Source organism: Furipterus horrens, unplaced genomic scaffold, assembly GCF_987537825.1.
Source record: "Furipterus horrens unplaced genomic scaffold, mFurHor1.1.pri manual_scaffold_10, whole genome shotgun sequence".
Lineage (NCBI taxonomy): Eukaryota > Metazoa > Chordata > Mammalia > Chiroptera > Furipteridae > Furipterus > Furipterus horrens.
Window position 1 is genome coordinate 1,984,941 of NW_028327180.1, and position 13,327 is coordinate 1,998,267.

Below are 13,327 nucleotides of genomic sequence, written 5' to 3' on the forward strand. Positions count from 1 at the left end.
GTACAGACCTGCTTACTCACAGGTGCTGAACAGAGAGATGCTGGATTAACACCCCTCCCTCCCGTAACCGTGTGTACAGACAGAGCCGCCCGCGTCACCGGGCGGGTGTCTAGATGCCTCCCAGTTGCAGTCACCTCTCAGAAACACCCTGTGTCGACAGCTCTCCTCTGGTCCAGATCACTGGCTCATAGGCAGGGCTTAACGCATGTGTCGCAACCACAGTTGTTGAGGGGACACCCCTGGCTGCAGCCCACCCTGCATCCCACAGAAGAGGGCAGTACCGTGTGCCTCCCCACAAGGGGACAGCGGGACAGGGAGCCAGAACGATCCCTTCCCTGTCTCCACCTGCTTCCTGAATCTCCTGCTATGGGGAGAAAGCGCGGCCCTAACCAGGGCATCTGCCCCACGGGGCCAGTGTGTCACGATCGTAATGAGCAGGTGAACAAAGCCGAGCTCGCGGCTGGCCGAGGCCCGTGGGTGCTCTGTTTTTGGTTTTGTGCCGCAAGTCCTCCGGGTCAGGCCTACCCAGCTTTCCCGTGGAGGGAGCAGGTACCTGCCAGAGCAGCAGGCCATCCCCCGGACGCTCCCGAGTCCAAGTTGTTCAAATCCGGCCTCTCCCACGCCCCGGCTCGGTAGGCAGTGGGCACCGGCCCCACTAGCGAAACATCTGCCCATCGGCCCCACGCTCGTGCATTGAGGTGCAGCTGGAGCCCAGGAAGGAGGCAGGAATGAGCGGCGAGCGCGCCGGAGCTCCAGCACCGAGCCGCACCAGGACAGAGACGGTAATACACTGACCTTTGCAGACTTGGGGTAGGAAACCCACTTTCCAGATTTCTAAGATTTTATTTTATAAAGTAAAGCGCAGCCAGCCCGATAAATACACTGCATGACACATACGTACACTCGTCCGTTCATCTGACAAATGTTTGAGTCTCTGCCCCACGCCAGGAGCTTGCCCGCAGCCCGGGCCCCCCTCGGTGAGCAAGGCAGGTGAAGCCCGGGCCCTGGCACCCGAGCCGCGAGCACGGGCCACAGCTGCAGGCGCAGGGGCCCGAGGAGAGTCCTACAGGAAGGACACACTCAGGCGCAGGGACGGGAAGGGGGCAGGCGGGGGGAGCAGAGGGCTGAGGCGGGGAGAGGCGCCCTGAGCTGGACGCAGCTGAGACCTGCTTGGGGAACAGCAGCTACACCAGGGGCTGGAACGGAAGGAGCCGGGGAGGAAGGTGTGGGCGTGACATCAGACAGGCTGGCCAAGGTCAGGCCGTGCGCCGGCTATAGGCCTCCGATGGGGGTCCCTGCAAGCTGCCCCCCTCGGACTCGCACCTTCCCGCCTAATGCCAACATTCTCCTCCTGGGAGCACCTAACAGAGGCATCCGGAGATAATCCAGCCCAGCCTTTCTCTTCCCAGAAAAACCAAATGCGAGACTCCAGACACATGGCTGTTATTAAAGTCTCCATTTATCTATTCTCATGCGATACCAAACCCTGAGGTAATAAAAGGAACATTTTTAACGTCTCCCAAAGAAAGAAGAATCAAAAGTCCTCTTAGTTAGTTCCAGCATCAACTAGCCTTTGTGGCCAGGGTGTATTTGTTGCCCCTATCAGAGTTCACCTTCCAGATACCATCTTCTCTTACGCGAATGTTCGTGGAAATGGAATGTACTGGTTAGTGTCCTGCTGAGGACCGTCCTCTGCATCACTGGGGCCTGGGGTGGTCCACACACCCCTCCTGCCCCCAAAGCACCCAAATCCCAAACTGTCTGACCGGCACCAGCCTCCTAAGCCCGGCCCACAGAAGCATCAGCTCAGGTAGGAAAGCAAAAGAAACCTCACGGGAAAGCGAAACCTTCAAGCTTCAGCACGCCGTGCACATGGTGGTGACTTTGCCACTTCAGAGCAAAGGACGGTTATCACTGTAGAGGGACGTGACCGGCCCCCATATCTGTTAAATGCCACCAGCGTCACTGTTCAGGTGTCCAGGAGAAGTGCTACATGGCCTGTCTCTTTCTAGAGCAAAGAGGAGTGGCACTGACTATGAGTCACCTCTGGTTTTGTCCTGCTGACCAGCACAGGACAGACACGTCACAAAAAGATGTAGCTCAACAAGAGGATACCCTGACAGGTAAACAAATGGAAAAAAAAAAAAGGAAACAGGCAATCAATACAAATTTTCTGAAATTTAAATCTCTGCTTAGTTAACTTGGATCAACTAAAGGCAGAGAAGCATATTTATCACGTGGATGGTTAATTTTCACAGGACTTGAATGTTTTCCTCCAATTATTCTGAATGTCTCAGACATTTCCACTCACATCAGGGTCCCAGGGCAAAGCCATCAGACAGATCTGTCCTCCGGTGTAGCAAAGGGTAACCAGGAGAATTTTGTGTCACGTATCGTAAAACTGAATGGCAGCAAAACATGCTCAGTTCCCCCAAATATAGCAATAATGTCCTTCCTGAGAAGTCACAAAATGTTTATGTTGTGTGATTCCTTTATTTAAAAGAATGTTCCCCTCTCTGTGAACAAGGCTTTTCAAAGGAGGTAGCTTTAAGCACCACGATTTAAAGGATGGACGCCTTTAGAGCATAAAACGTCACATTTTCTCATTTAAATCACAGGCATCCTTCCTGCCATTGTCTGTAAGGAGGCCAGATGCCTTCGCTCCACGCTGAGGGAACCAGACTTCAGAATGCCTTCAGGAGCCCGAGAAACCAGCCAAGTCTGCTCACGTAATCGATTCCGACAGACGTTGTGGTCAGACTTAAACCAAAGAGGGACGCTTCCGGAAATCAGCAAGGACCGTCCCTGGGAAGCTGGTGTGCTCCATCATTTCTAGGCAAAGGGTGTGATTTTATTCCTGCTGGGTTTTCAAAGGATTCTGTCTAAACTTCTTGCTTGCTTTGGTGCTCACACACACACACACACACACACACGTATATCTGCATTAGTCCCGCCCCCGCCCCCACACCCCCCACCCCGGCACGGTCTAACAGTCCCCACCCGTGGATTCCCCATCTTCAGGGGGGAAAGCAGACGGAGAGAGAAGACACAGGCTTGTATGGGTCCTTGTGTCTACCGAACAGCAACCAGAATATGATACCCATACAATTAAATACGCCTGATGAGAAAAACGAAGTCTCTTTCCGTTACAATAATGAGTGTCTGTGTTCCCGGCCAGAAGGAGCCTCGGACCAGCCTCCCAGCGCCGAGCAAGCGCCGGGCCAGAGTCGCAGAGCCCGACGGGCGCGCTCCGACCACGGCCGCACCGTGGACGGGCCAGCGCCTCTGCCGGAACCCAGTGGGGCCGCCTCCCCTGTCGGGTGGGGACCCCAGCCTCTTCCCTGAGACCCCACAGAATCCATGCGAGCCTCCGATGGGATGAGGTGCATGGTGGCTCTTCCCAGCGGTGACGTTTTGCCGCCACAAAGTGTAAGTGAGCCAACGCTGCTTTCGAGGGCGCAGCTGGGAACACATGGGCCGTTTCTCTGCCCTGTTCCTTTCCCAGGAGCAAACGTGACGTCCAAAAGGCCACTACGCGCATCCGGGTGCGTGTTCAGGGGGCCCCTGACCGAGCACCTGGGGAAGGCAGAGGAAGCCCAGGGCCATTTCAGTGGAGTGGCCCCCAACTGCCACTGGGGCCGCCTCAGTGTCTCCTCTCCCGCCTGCAGGGAGCCCTTCCGGATTCTGCAGGCAGGAGTCGCGCGTGCGATCTTCCGTAACAGCTGATCGTGTGACGAAAAACAGTGATAACCCCCGAGACAGGTTTCACGGTGTTTTTAAAAGACGCTGCTTTGTCTACAGAAACGCTGAGCAGCAGAGACCCCTGGGCCGTCCTCCGGGACAAAAGGGGACGGCCCAGGCCACCGCCGCTTTGGTCCTGTGTCCCAGCCAAGGGTACTGCTCTGGGCCACTGAGCTGGGGGTCCCGGTCACAGGCAACAGCGGTCCCTCCTGGGACCCAAGCCAGCGTTCTCATCGCTCGCTGCGCAGACACCGCCGGCAGCACGGCTGGAACCGACGCTGTTCCCGCGGTCGGACGTCTGGGCGGCCCGGGGAGCACGGCTTCGGCGGGCGGAAGGCTGGGCAGGGGCCCCCGGCAAAGCAACGACACATTCCGGGCCCCGGAGCTGCTCCTTTCCCCTGAGCCGAGGTGACAAACGCTGACTTATAACCCACGTCACATGGTCGTGTAAAGAACCCCAAAGCCTGTCCGTGTATTATCAACGTCCATTTAATGTAAGGAATTCAGTCTGACATTCGATGAAAGGGAGGGAATAAATAGAAAGGGCTCCTACGACACACCCTTTTGAATTTTAACTCTGATTCTTTGCAGTTCCTTTTACAAAATGAACCTGCATACATACGGTGACCTTCCCCGCTTCGTGAGCTCTCTCCGGACCTCGGGCGGGTCCCCGCATGCCGCGGGGCACGGCCTGGGGACGCCTTCGCCAGCGCACAGAGATACCAGAGCCACCCGGGACTGTAACCATAAGGAAACTATGGGCCATAAACATTTTCCTATTACATTTCCACCTCGTAAAGGCATAAAGAACCGTTAGAAATACACGTGCAGACCGCAGTGGCGAGACGGATCCCCCACCGGCATGAGGTGACGTTGCTTTCAGGTTGTGAAAGTGCCTTCCCTCCGAGAGTGTTTCTAATTTTGCAGCCCACTCCCTTCTAAGATAAGTCATCTAAAGTCACCAAGTGACAAAAACACCTTCTCCGTCCACAAGCCCTCATTGCGCCGGCGGCTGTGCGCACGGGAGTGAGAAACACACGTCCCGCGCACACTGTGAAAGCCCCGACACTGGGATCCCCCGAGCAGCTGCCGGGACCCGGGACCGCACCTCGCAAGGGGGTCGCCGGGTGAGTGGAAACCACGCTCGCACGCTGTTGGCCACCAACTCCCAGACGACGAAACTGCCTGTGCACATGGGTGTGATCCCGTCTGTCCCGTGAATTGCCGGGACATTGACTTCCTGACGCTGAAGCCCCCGCCTGACTCGGTACTGTTACCCCATTTAGTGGCCCTTCAGGGTTTTCTCCTTCAGAAACGTCTGTGATTCTTCGGCTTTTACCTGAACGAGAACTGGAAATGTTCCTATACAATATCCTCGACCAGTTGTTTTGGAAAACGGATGTTCTAAAACCTTGTTTCAGAACGGTGACGCGGGTACGGTGCGCATACCGTGTTTACATAACACTTTTCCAGGGGCTGGGACTCCATCCCATAATCAAACACGCTCTTGTTTCTGTAACTCGAGGTATGAACTGTCGTGCCAAGCAGGAAAAAAACAGGAGGCCACAGCAGCCTCTGCTCCGTTCAGTCAGGTTCTGCTGCTAAAGCCGTTGTGGAAAAAGAAGGCCTGTGGGCTTCAGAGGGGCTTGGATTTCGGGTTTCCGGGGGAGCGTCCCTGACCCTAGAGGCTGAAAGGAGAGAGGAGACAGCTCACTGGAGCCCCGCTCCGCAGCGATGAGACGCGGCGCTGAGGCAGATGACGGGGGCTCTGGCCGAGGCCTCCAAGGAAAACGCAACGTCACAGAATTCAAGGAAAACACGCCACCCGACAGGGGCCCTTCAAATACCACGTCTGACAGGTGACGTGGACTGTGAGCACTCTGGGACGGGGCTGCTGAGCACGCAGGCGTGGGCAGAAAGGGGGTCCCCCTCTCTGCGACCTGGCAGTGAAGCCCAAGGGTGAGAAATGGGGCGCGGAACACGAAGCTCCGCAGTCTCTCCGATACGTAAGAACCGCTTCCTCCTTTGGTCACCTGCAAGCGTCATGTGAACATGCAGATTGGAGTCAGCACGCAGGACCCTCCCTTTGAGTGTTCAAATGTCTCAGATGGGAAAACACAAAATTACCATCTTAAATGAGGACAAAAGAATACGTATGCGCTTCCACGGATCTCTAGGGCCTGTCAGAGGAAAGATTTTTTTTTACAAGCAAGATTCGTTCATCAGAAGTTAAAAAGTAACAAATATGCACAACAAAACATTAATTATCTGAGCTGTCCTAAAACGTCTTCGAAGAACAAAGTGCTTTCAGAGGACTCATTTATCATACAGCAAGGAAACGATAGGCCGCATCATTAAAGGGAATTTATTCACATCCACGAACATTAATCTTCTTCATACGAAATGAAAACCTGGAATTCCTCAGGTAGAATTCGATGCAAACGCTCGGCCATGCTTGGAGAGCCTCCAGTGTGCACAGGACGGGGTGGCGGTGGCTTCTGACTTCTCTGAAACACTGCACTGACTTTAGGAAAAAACTCATTAAACCCACTCTTTCATACGAAACATAAATTAGCACGGCAATTTGTTACTAAAACAGCCCGAAAGCTAAGCAACCACGCAACGGCTTACATCCTCAGATGCAAACAAATCACGCCGCTCGGAGACTTCCCGCCTGCCTGCTGTTCTCACGTTCAATTTACTGCATAAAAACAGCAAAAGGTCTTGGCAAACAGAAATGTAAACTCCCCGGAACACAAACGCGGTCTGTGTTGCGGTAATATTAGAGAATCCACAGATGGTTGGCATCAGGAGGCTGGCGCAAATACAAAAACAAAAAAAACAACTAGAAAGACAAGTAAATAACACAGCGAATGTGGGGATGAACAAGGTACATTGGAACCTCGTTTGCCAAACGGGGAAAAAAAGTCCCTTCATGTCAGCACAGCCAAGGGACCTGGAGCCCCGGCAGGGCCCGTGCGTCCGAGGTCTCGGGAGCCGCTCCAGCTCCGGTCACCTGCCCGGGCCTCAGGATGCAGCAGGCTGCCAACCCTGCGAGGGACCCCCGGCTGAAGCGGGGCAGGGAGGAAGAGGAGGCCGGAGAGGCAGAGAGGAGGAGGAGGAGGGAAGGCGGCCCTGCTGCCTCCAGCTGAGACTCAGCGGCCTGCCCACCCCCAATAAGGCCCCTGGAAACGTCCGCGATGTTCCCACTGAAACGGAAACAAAGACATGCCTCCCGCTCCTCCCGCTTCCCAAAGGGGTAAGCAACTACAGTGGGTCAAGTTCAAGGGCACACAGATACAAACTCCATCCCTTTTCATTTCGTTCCATAAACTTGCTTGTTTGCACCAAGAAATCAGAGATCAAGAACATGTCGTCACTGTGAGGGGGTCGCAGGCCAGGGGCGGGGACAGAGGCCTGTGTGCGGTGACCCCACAGGACAACTGCGTCAGGTGTTCGGAGCAGCGAGGAGAGGCCGGGGCGTGCCTGGCAGGGATAAGGGGCGGGGCAGGACAAGAAACGGGGGGCCAGCCAAGGAGAGGGACCTGCAGAAGCCCCGGCACCCACGCGGGGGTGAGTAAAAAAAAATATAAAAGTCAAGTGAGAAGCAGGAAATACCGAGAACAAGGGAAGACAGGTCAGCAGCGGGTCGACCCTCGGGCTCCGTGTGACACTTGGTGACACACGGAGAAGAGCGTGGCAGCTCCCTTGTGGGGCGCACCCTAAGGGGATTCTCGGCGGTCCCGACGGCCAGGGAGCTCCACACTCCTCCTCGGAGGAGATCTGTGTGGCCGTCCGGAGCCGGGCCGGGCTGCAGACGCCACGTGTGTCCAGCTTCTCGCGCTCCCCGGTGCACAGATGGGGGGTGGGGTGGGGGCTCCTTCCTGCAGGTCCCGCCCAGTGAGACAGCCTTTCCAGTGAAGCTCGAACCTGCATCCAGCATGGCATCCGTGCCCCCCAGCCCAGTGCTCCGCCCCATGGCGATGAGGAAGGTTTCCCAGGCCGATTAGAAACTCTCTTCTCTGCTTCACACAACATCTGGGTTTCTGGTTGGCTGGTTGGTTTATGTTTAATTGTATCTCAAACGGGAGTGCTAACCCTCCGCCCTCTTCCACAGGACAACACCGGACATCCTGTAACGGCCATAATCTGATCCTGCCAGGTCCCTCTCATTAACAAAGGTCTTCCCAACCAACGGGCCAAGTCATCGACAATCAGGAACTCAAAAATCCCAGCCGTAAAACGCCTATTATTGAAGCAGAAGATGAATATGTGGAGTCTGTAATGATGACTCAACCCCCAGATCAACAAAGCCTGCGGCGTGGGTGCAGGAGGAAGAGGAAGTGAAATGTTATCTTTCCTTTCTGTCTTGACTTATGAGATGAAACAGAGACCAAATATGTCCAATTAAAAATGGGATTCTGCTTCAGAATCGCAAGAGAAGATTAAAGCCAGAATTAACTCCATTTGACTGGTCTCACTCCTCACACTCCCAATAAAAACTCTTTGTTTGCTAAGAATAAAAGATACTGTTTTAATACGAAAACCACAGCCAGTTTAAATCTGAGCCGGCCAACTTACCGGTGAAGGGCACAGCACGGACATCAGCATCGGGGACAAGACAAGGCTGCCCTGTGACCGCTGCCTCTCACACGGCCTGAAAGCTCCAGCCAACACCAACCAAACACAGGAAGGCCGACCCGCCCGCGTCCAGCGCCAAGGCGCTGAGGATGCTGCCCTGCGGCAGGATCCTGCGTCTCTTGGAAGCACCGAGGGCCCCAAGGACAGCCCCTGTTCCGGAGGCAGAGGGAGTCCTCACAGGCCCGGAGCAGAAGGCTCCGGTTCTAAGGATGTCGTTGATGCTTTTTGGAGCCAAATGCATCCATTGGTCAAACCCCTGTAGCGCTGGAAGTTGTGATCAGAACCACAAATATGGTGAAAGTGCTCCACTAATGCAGATAGGGAGGTGTTTCTTGTTTTTCAACCAAACACCTTGGCCTGGATCCCCGGGATTCTTCTAACCCTACCTCAAGTTGGCTGGGATGTCCAGACAGGGGCTGAAATACTCAGGTGGGAACCGTCTTAGGAGAAGCTGGAAATGAAAACCACCAAACCAGCATAGAACTTGCAGAAGACACGTGAAAGCCTGTCGCTCTGCTTCATCCCCAGTGCGAGGACCAGTGTCAGGAACAATGGACCGTGACATTGGTTCTGGGTTCCCAGCATCCTCCTGGGCTCCCTGGGTGGTATTTACCACTAATGTCTGCCCTAAGTGGTTCCATTTGGAACCTAAAACAAAATGTTATCGTCTGCAAAATAAAAACATTTGGTGAAGACAATTCTTTGTTCCAAACACCTAAAAAGACTTCTATAAACAATCAAGGAAAATAAAAGATTTTAAACAATTGAAAACATTTTTTCCAAAAACTGAAACACATTGGAAACCTGGTTCTGAACCAAGTTCCCAAACAGCAGAACAGCTGCAAAGAGGGAGAAAAACATCTAAACAAAATGTCCAGTTCAATATCCAACCAACCGGTTCCTATAAAAACCATTTTCCAGGCAAATCACCATCTTCATGACCAAGAAAACTATCTGCAAAGCAGGAAAACTCAAGGTAATAAACTACTAAGAACAACACTAAGCCATTTCTTTAACCTTTAAATTTCATATCGTCTAAGAACGCCAGTGGTAAAGGTAACATGCATGTATTTAATGTCTACTGAATATGAGTGAGTTATTAAACATTGACCGTGACTGGTAGTATCGATGTTCTAGATGCCATGAAGTAAAGATTGGTGTGAGAACACCGGTCCTCGGAAGTTCACAGTGTCCACCCCACCCTCCCATCCCATGTGGCTCAGGCCAAACATTTCAAAATCATTTGGGACTTTTCTGTTCAACACACAAGCCATCAGCAAGCCCCAAGTGACAGCCAGAAGCCAGCCACTGCTTACCAGCCCCACTGATGAGGCCAAGTCCAGCCACCATCAACCACTCTTCGACCACCAAACGGACTGCGTCCTGCCTGGGACCCTGCAGACGCCGGACCCCAGGCCTGTTCTCCGCACAGCATGCGCGGGCCCTCGTCATGGCCTGAGCACATCACACAGGCTCCGCATGAAAGCCCGCAGTGGCCTCCCTCCGCGGCCTCTATGCATTTCCCAGGCAACAATGAAGCAGACCATCTTCCATGTTTTCTTTCTCCTTTTTTTTTTTAATTTGGGATATTTTAAAGTATATTTTATTATGCTGTTACAGTAGTCCCAATTTCTTTTCCCTTAGCTCCTCTCTTCCCAGTAACCCCCTTCACTCCAGCAATCCCACTCCCCTTAGTTCATGTTCATGGGTCGTGCATATGAGTTCTTTGGGTTCACCCTTTCCTATATTATTCTTAACTTCCCCTGTCTGTTTTGTACCAACCGATTATGCTTCTTAGTCCCTGCACCATTTCCCCATTTCTCCCCCTCCCCCTCCCAGCTGATAACCCTGCACATGATCCCCATACCTAGGACTCTGTTCTTGTTCTGGTTGTTTGCTTACTTTGTTTTTGTTTTTATTTTTTAGATTCAGTTGTTGATAGTTGTGAGTTTGTTGTCATTTTAGTGTTCATAGTTTTGATCTTCTTTTTCTTAAATAAGTCCCTTTAACATTTCATATAATAATGGCTTGGTGATGATGAACTCCTTTAGCTCTACCTTGTCTGGGAAGCACTTCATCTGCCCTTCCATTCTAAATGATAGCTTTGCTGGATAGAGTCATCTTGGTTGTAGGTCCTTGCTTTTCATCACCTTGAATACTTCTTGCCAGTCCCTTCTTGCCTGCAAAGTTTCTTTTGAGAAATCAGATAATAGTCTCACAGGCACCCCTTTGTAGGTAGCTCTCTGCTTTTCTCTTGCTGCTTTTAAGATTCTCTCTTTATCCTTAACCTTTGGCATTTTAATGATGATGTGTCTTGGTGTGGTCCTCTTTGGGTCTAGCTTGTTTGGGACTCTGTGTGCTTCCTGGACTTGTATGTCTATTTCCTTCACCAAATTTGGCAAGTTTTCCTCCATTATTTTTTCACATACGCTTTCTATTTCTTGCTCTTCCTCTTCTCCTTCTGGCACCCCTGTGGTTTGGATGTTAGCATGTTTAAAGTTGTCCCAGAGGTTTCTAAGCCTCTCCCCATTTTTTTTTTCAATTCTTATTTCCTCATTCTGCACTAGCTGACTGCTTTTTTCTTTCTTATGTTCCAAATCATTGATTTGAATCCTGGTTTCCTTTCCTTCACCATTGATTTTGTGTGGATTTTCCTTCGTTTCATTTAGCATAGCCTTCACTTCTTCCCTTATGCGTCTGCCATACTTAAGCATATCTGTCAAGCCTGTGAGCATCTTTATCACCAGTGTTTTGAACTCTGCATCTGTTAGGTTAGCTATCTCCTCATCACTTAGTTCCTCCACTGCAACCTTGATCTGTTCCCTCTTTTGGGCCATACTTCTCTGTCTCCTCATCTTGCCAGGCTCCTGTGTTTGTTTGCCTGTGTCTTAGGTAGAGCTGTCACACCTGTTACTTTGTAAGGGGCAGAGCCTTAGGTACTGGTCAGTATAGGGTGACCCGTTTCACCACATTGTGGCACTGTGTGTTTGGGAGGGGTCTGAGAGGGAACAATGCCACTTGCTCAGCACTTGCCCCTTTTCCAGTCCCTTCTCCCACTTCTGTATGGGACTGGCGCCCCTCTAGCTGCTGCCCTGACCATTGTTCCCAGAGTGGGTGGGTCTGCAGATGTTCTAGGACCGTGGGGGCCCTTTAAACAAGTGGACTCTGCTGAGAGACTGGCAGTTTCTGCCTCTGCCCCAACCCCCACTGGTCTGCACAGTCAGAACCAATGAGGCTTGATTTTCCCTGGTGCTGGGACCGTGAGCTCTGCAGTCTGGTCTGGTGCTGGGAGCGCTCCCTAGGTGTCCTCCTGACTTTAAAACATGTGACTGAGCTTTCCACCGGCCTGATGCTGCCGCCGCTGCTGCCACCACCACACCGTGTCCTCTCTGCTCCTCGTCTGGGTGAGTATTTCTTCTTTATATCTTTGTTTGTTGGCCTTCCGTGCAGCTCGATTTTCTGGAACTTTGGGTTGTCTCTAGTTTTGAGGTCGTTTTGTTCCTTCTTTGCTGTGGAAGGAGATGCAACGTGTCTGTCTAGGCCTCCTTTTTGATTGGAAATTCATCTTTCATGTTTTTGTTGGCCATCTGGGTAGCATCTGGTGTGAAGTGCCTGTTCAAGTGCTTCGCCCATTTTTCTGTTTTGAAGTCCATGTGTAAATCTTAAGATATTTTTGACACAAATCCTTTTGCTGACAAATGCATCCAAAACCTCTCCTCCCCTGGGTAAGCTGCTTTTTTATGCTCTTCCTGGGATCTTCTGATGAACAGTTGCTGATGTCCCTGGTGTGCAGTTTCTCGTTTTTCCCTCTATGGTGTCTGTTGCTTATTATTGAAGAACCCTCTGCCCACCCTAAGATCATGAAGGTATCCTTCTACATTTTCTTCTAAAGCTTATGGTTTTTACCGCTGCAAATGCTGAGATTTACAATGATAGTAAACTGACTCTTTATATATGATGTGAGTGAGGGGTCAGAACACTTTTGTGCCGTGAGGATGTCATCTCTACCCAACGCTCTTGGAAATGCCACCCTTTCTCCAGCACATTGTTAATGACATCGCTGTCAAAAAACACCACCACTCGGTTATCCCTGTGGCAACCCAGTACTAAATTAAAGTTGTTTTATAATAACTCATAACATCTGATAGTGTAAGTCCTCCAGTTTTAGTCTTTCGCTTCACAGCCGGCTTCATAATTCATGGCCCTTTGGGTTTTCACCTAAATTTTAGAATCTACCAAAACAAAAGGGAAACTAACTCGCTACCTCTCCCAACCACACACTCGCACTTCACTTACAGGCCTGGTTTGGTTTTGTGCCTAATTCCAAACAGCTGCCTCCCCTTCCTGCCTGAGGAAAGAAACCGATACTCCACGCACGTGTCCTCAGCCCGAAGGTCACTCCACTTCCCATGTGTCCTCGCTTCCTCCCTGTGAGAGGTGAATGAGAGTCACAGTGCTCTGGGCCGCTCCCCGTCATGGTTCCTTCTCCCCACTGACTGCTGAGACCCTGACTGTCACCGCTCTCTCTGCCCAACCCCCCCCCCACCTCTCATGGGGGCCTTCTCAGTGGTCTGGAGACTGTCCCTGCCCACGCTTGCTGGTGACCTCCATGGGAGTCATGCCCCAAGTGTCCATGCAGTTATGCTTTTCATGGGCAGATGTGTTCAGAAGCTCCCTTGCAGGCCCAACTCTTGCTACACATGATACAAAGGTCAAGGTTAAGGAAGTAGAGTGTAAAGTCACAGCCTCCAAGGCAGCTTCTCTGGAGCCCCAAACTAAGGGTTATTGCATGCCTGTTAGAAGCAAGGAGAGCGGAGGTATTAATTAGGAGCCACCCCAGTGTGTAATCAGAACTACAATTGGCAAATACCTAAGACTCTGCCCCAGACACCCTAACAGGTGCACTAAGAGAGGGAGTAAAAGCAGCCCTATCTAATACACAGAA

General features: G+C 51.9%; 1 protein-coding gene across 1 annotated transcript in view; it reads right to left on the bottom strand.

Moving 5' to 3' along the window:
- PRDM5 (PR/SET domain 5) overlaps nucleotides 1-13,327 on the bottom strand; it is a 63,891-nt gene that overhangs the window by 36,746 nt on the left and 13,818 nt on the right. The gene's annotated exons all lie outside the window — the stretch shown is intronic.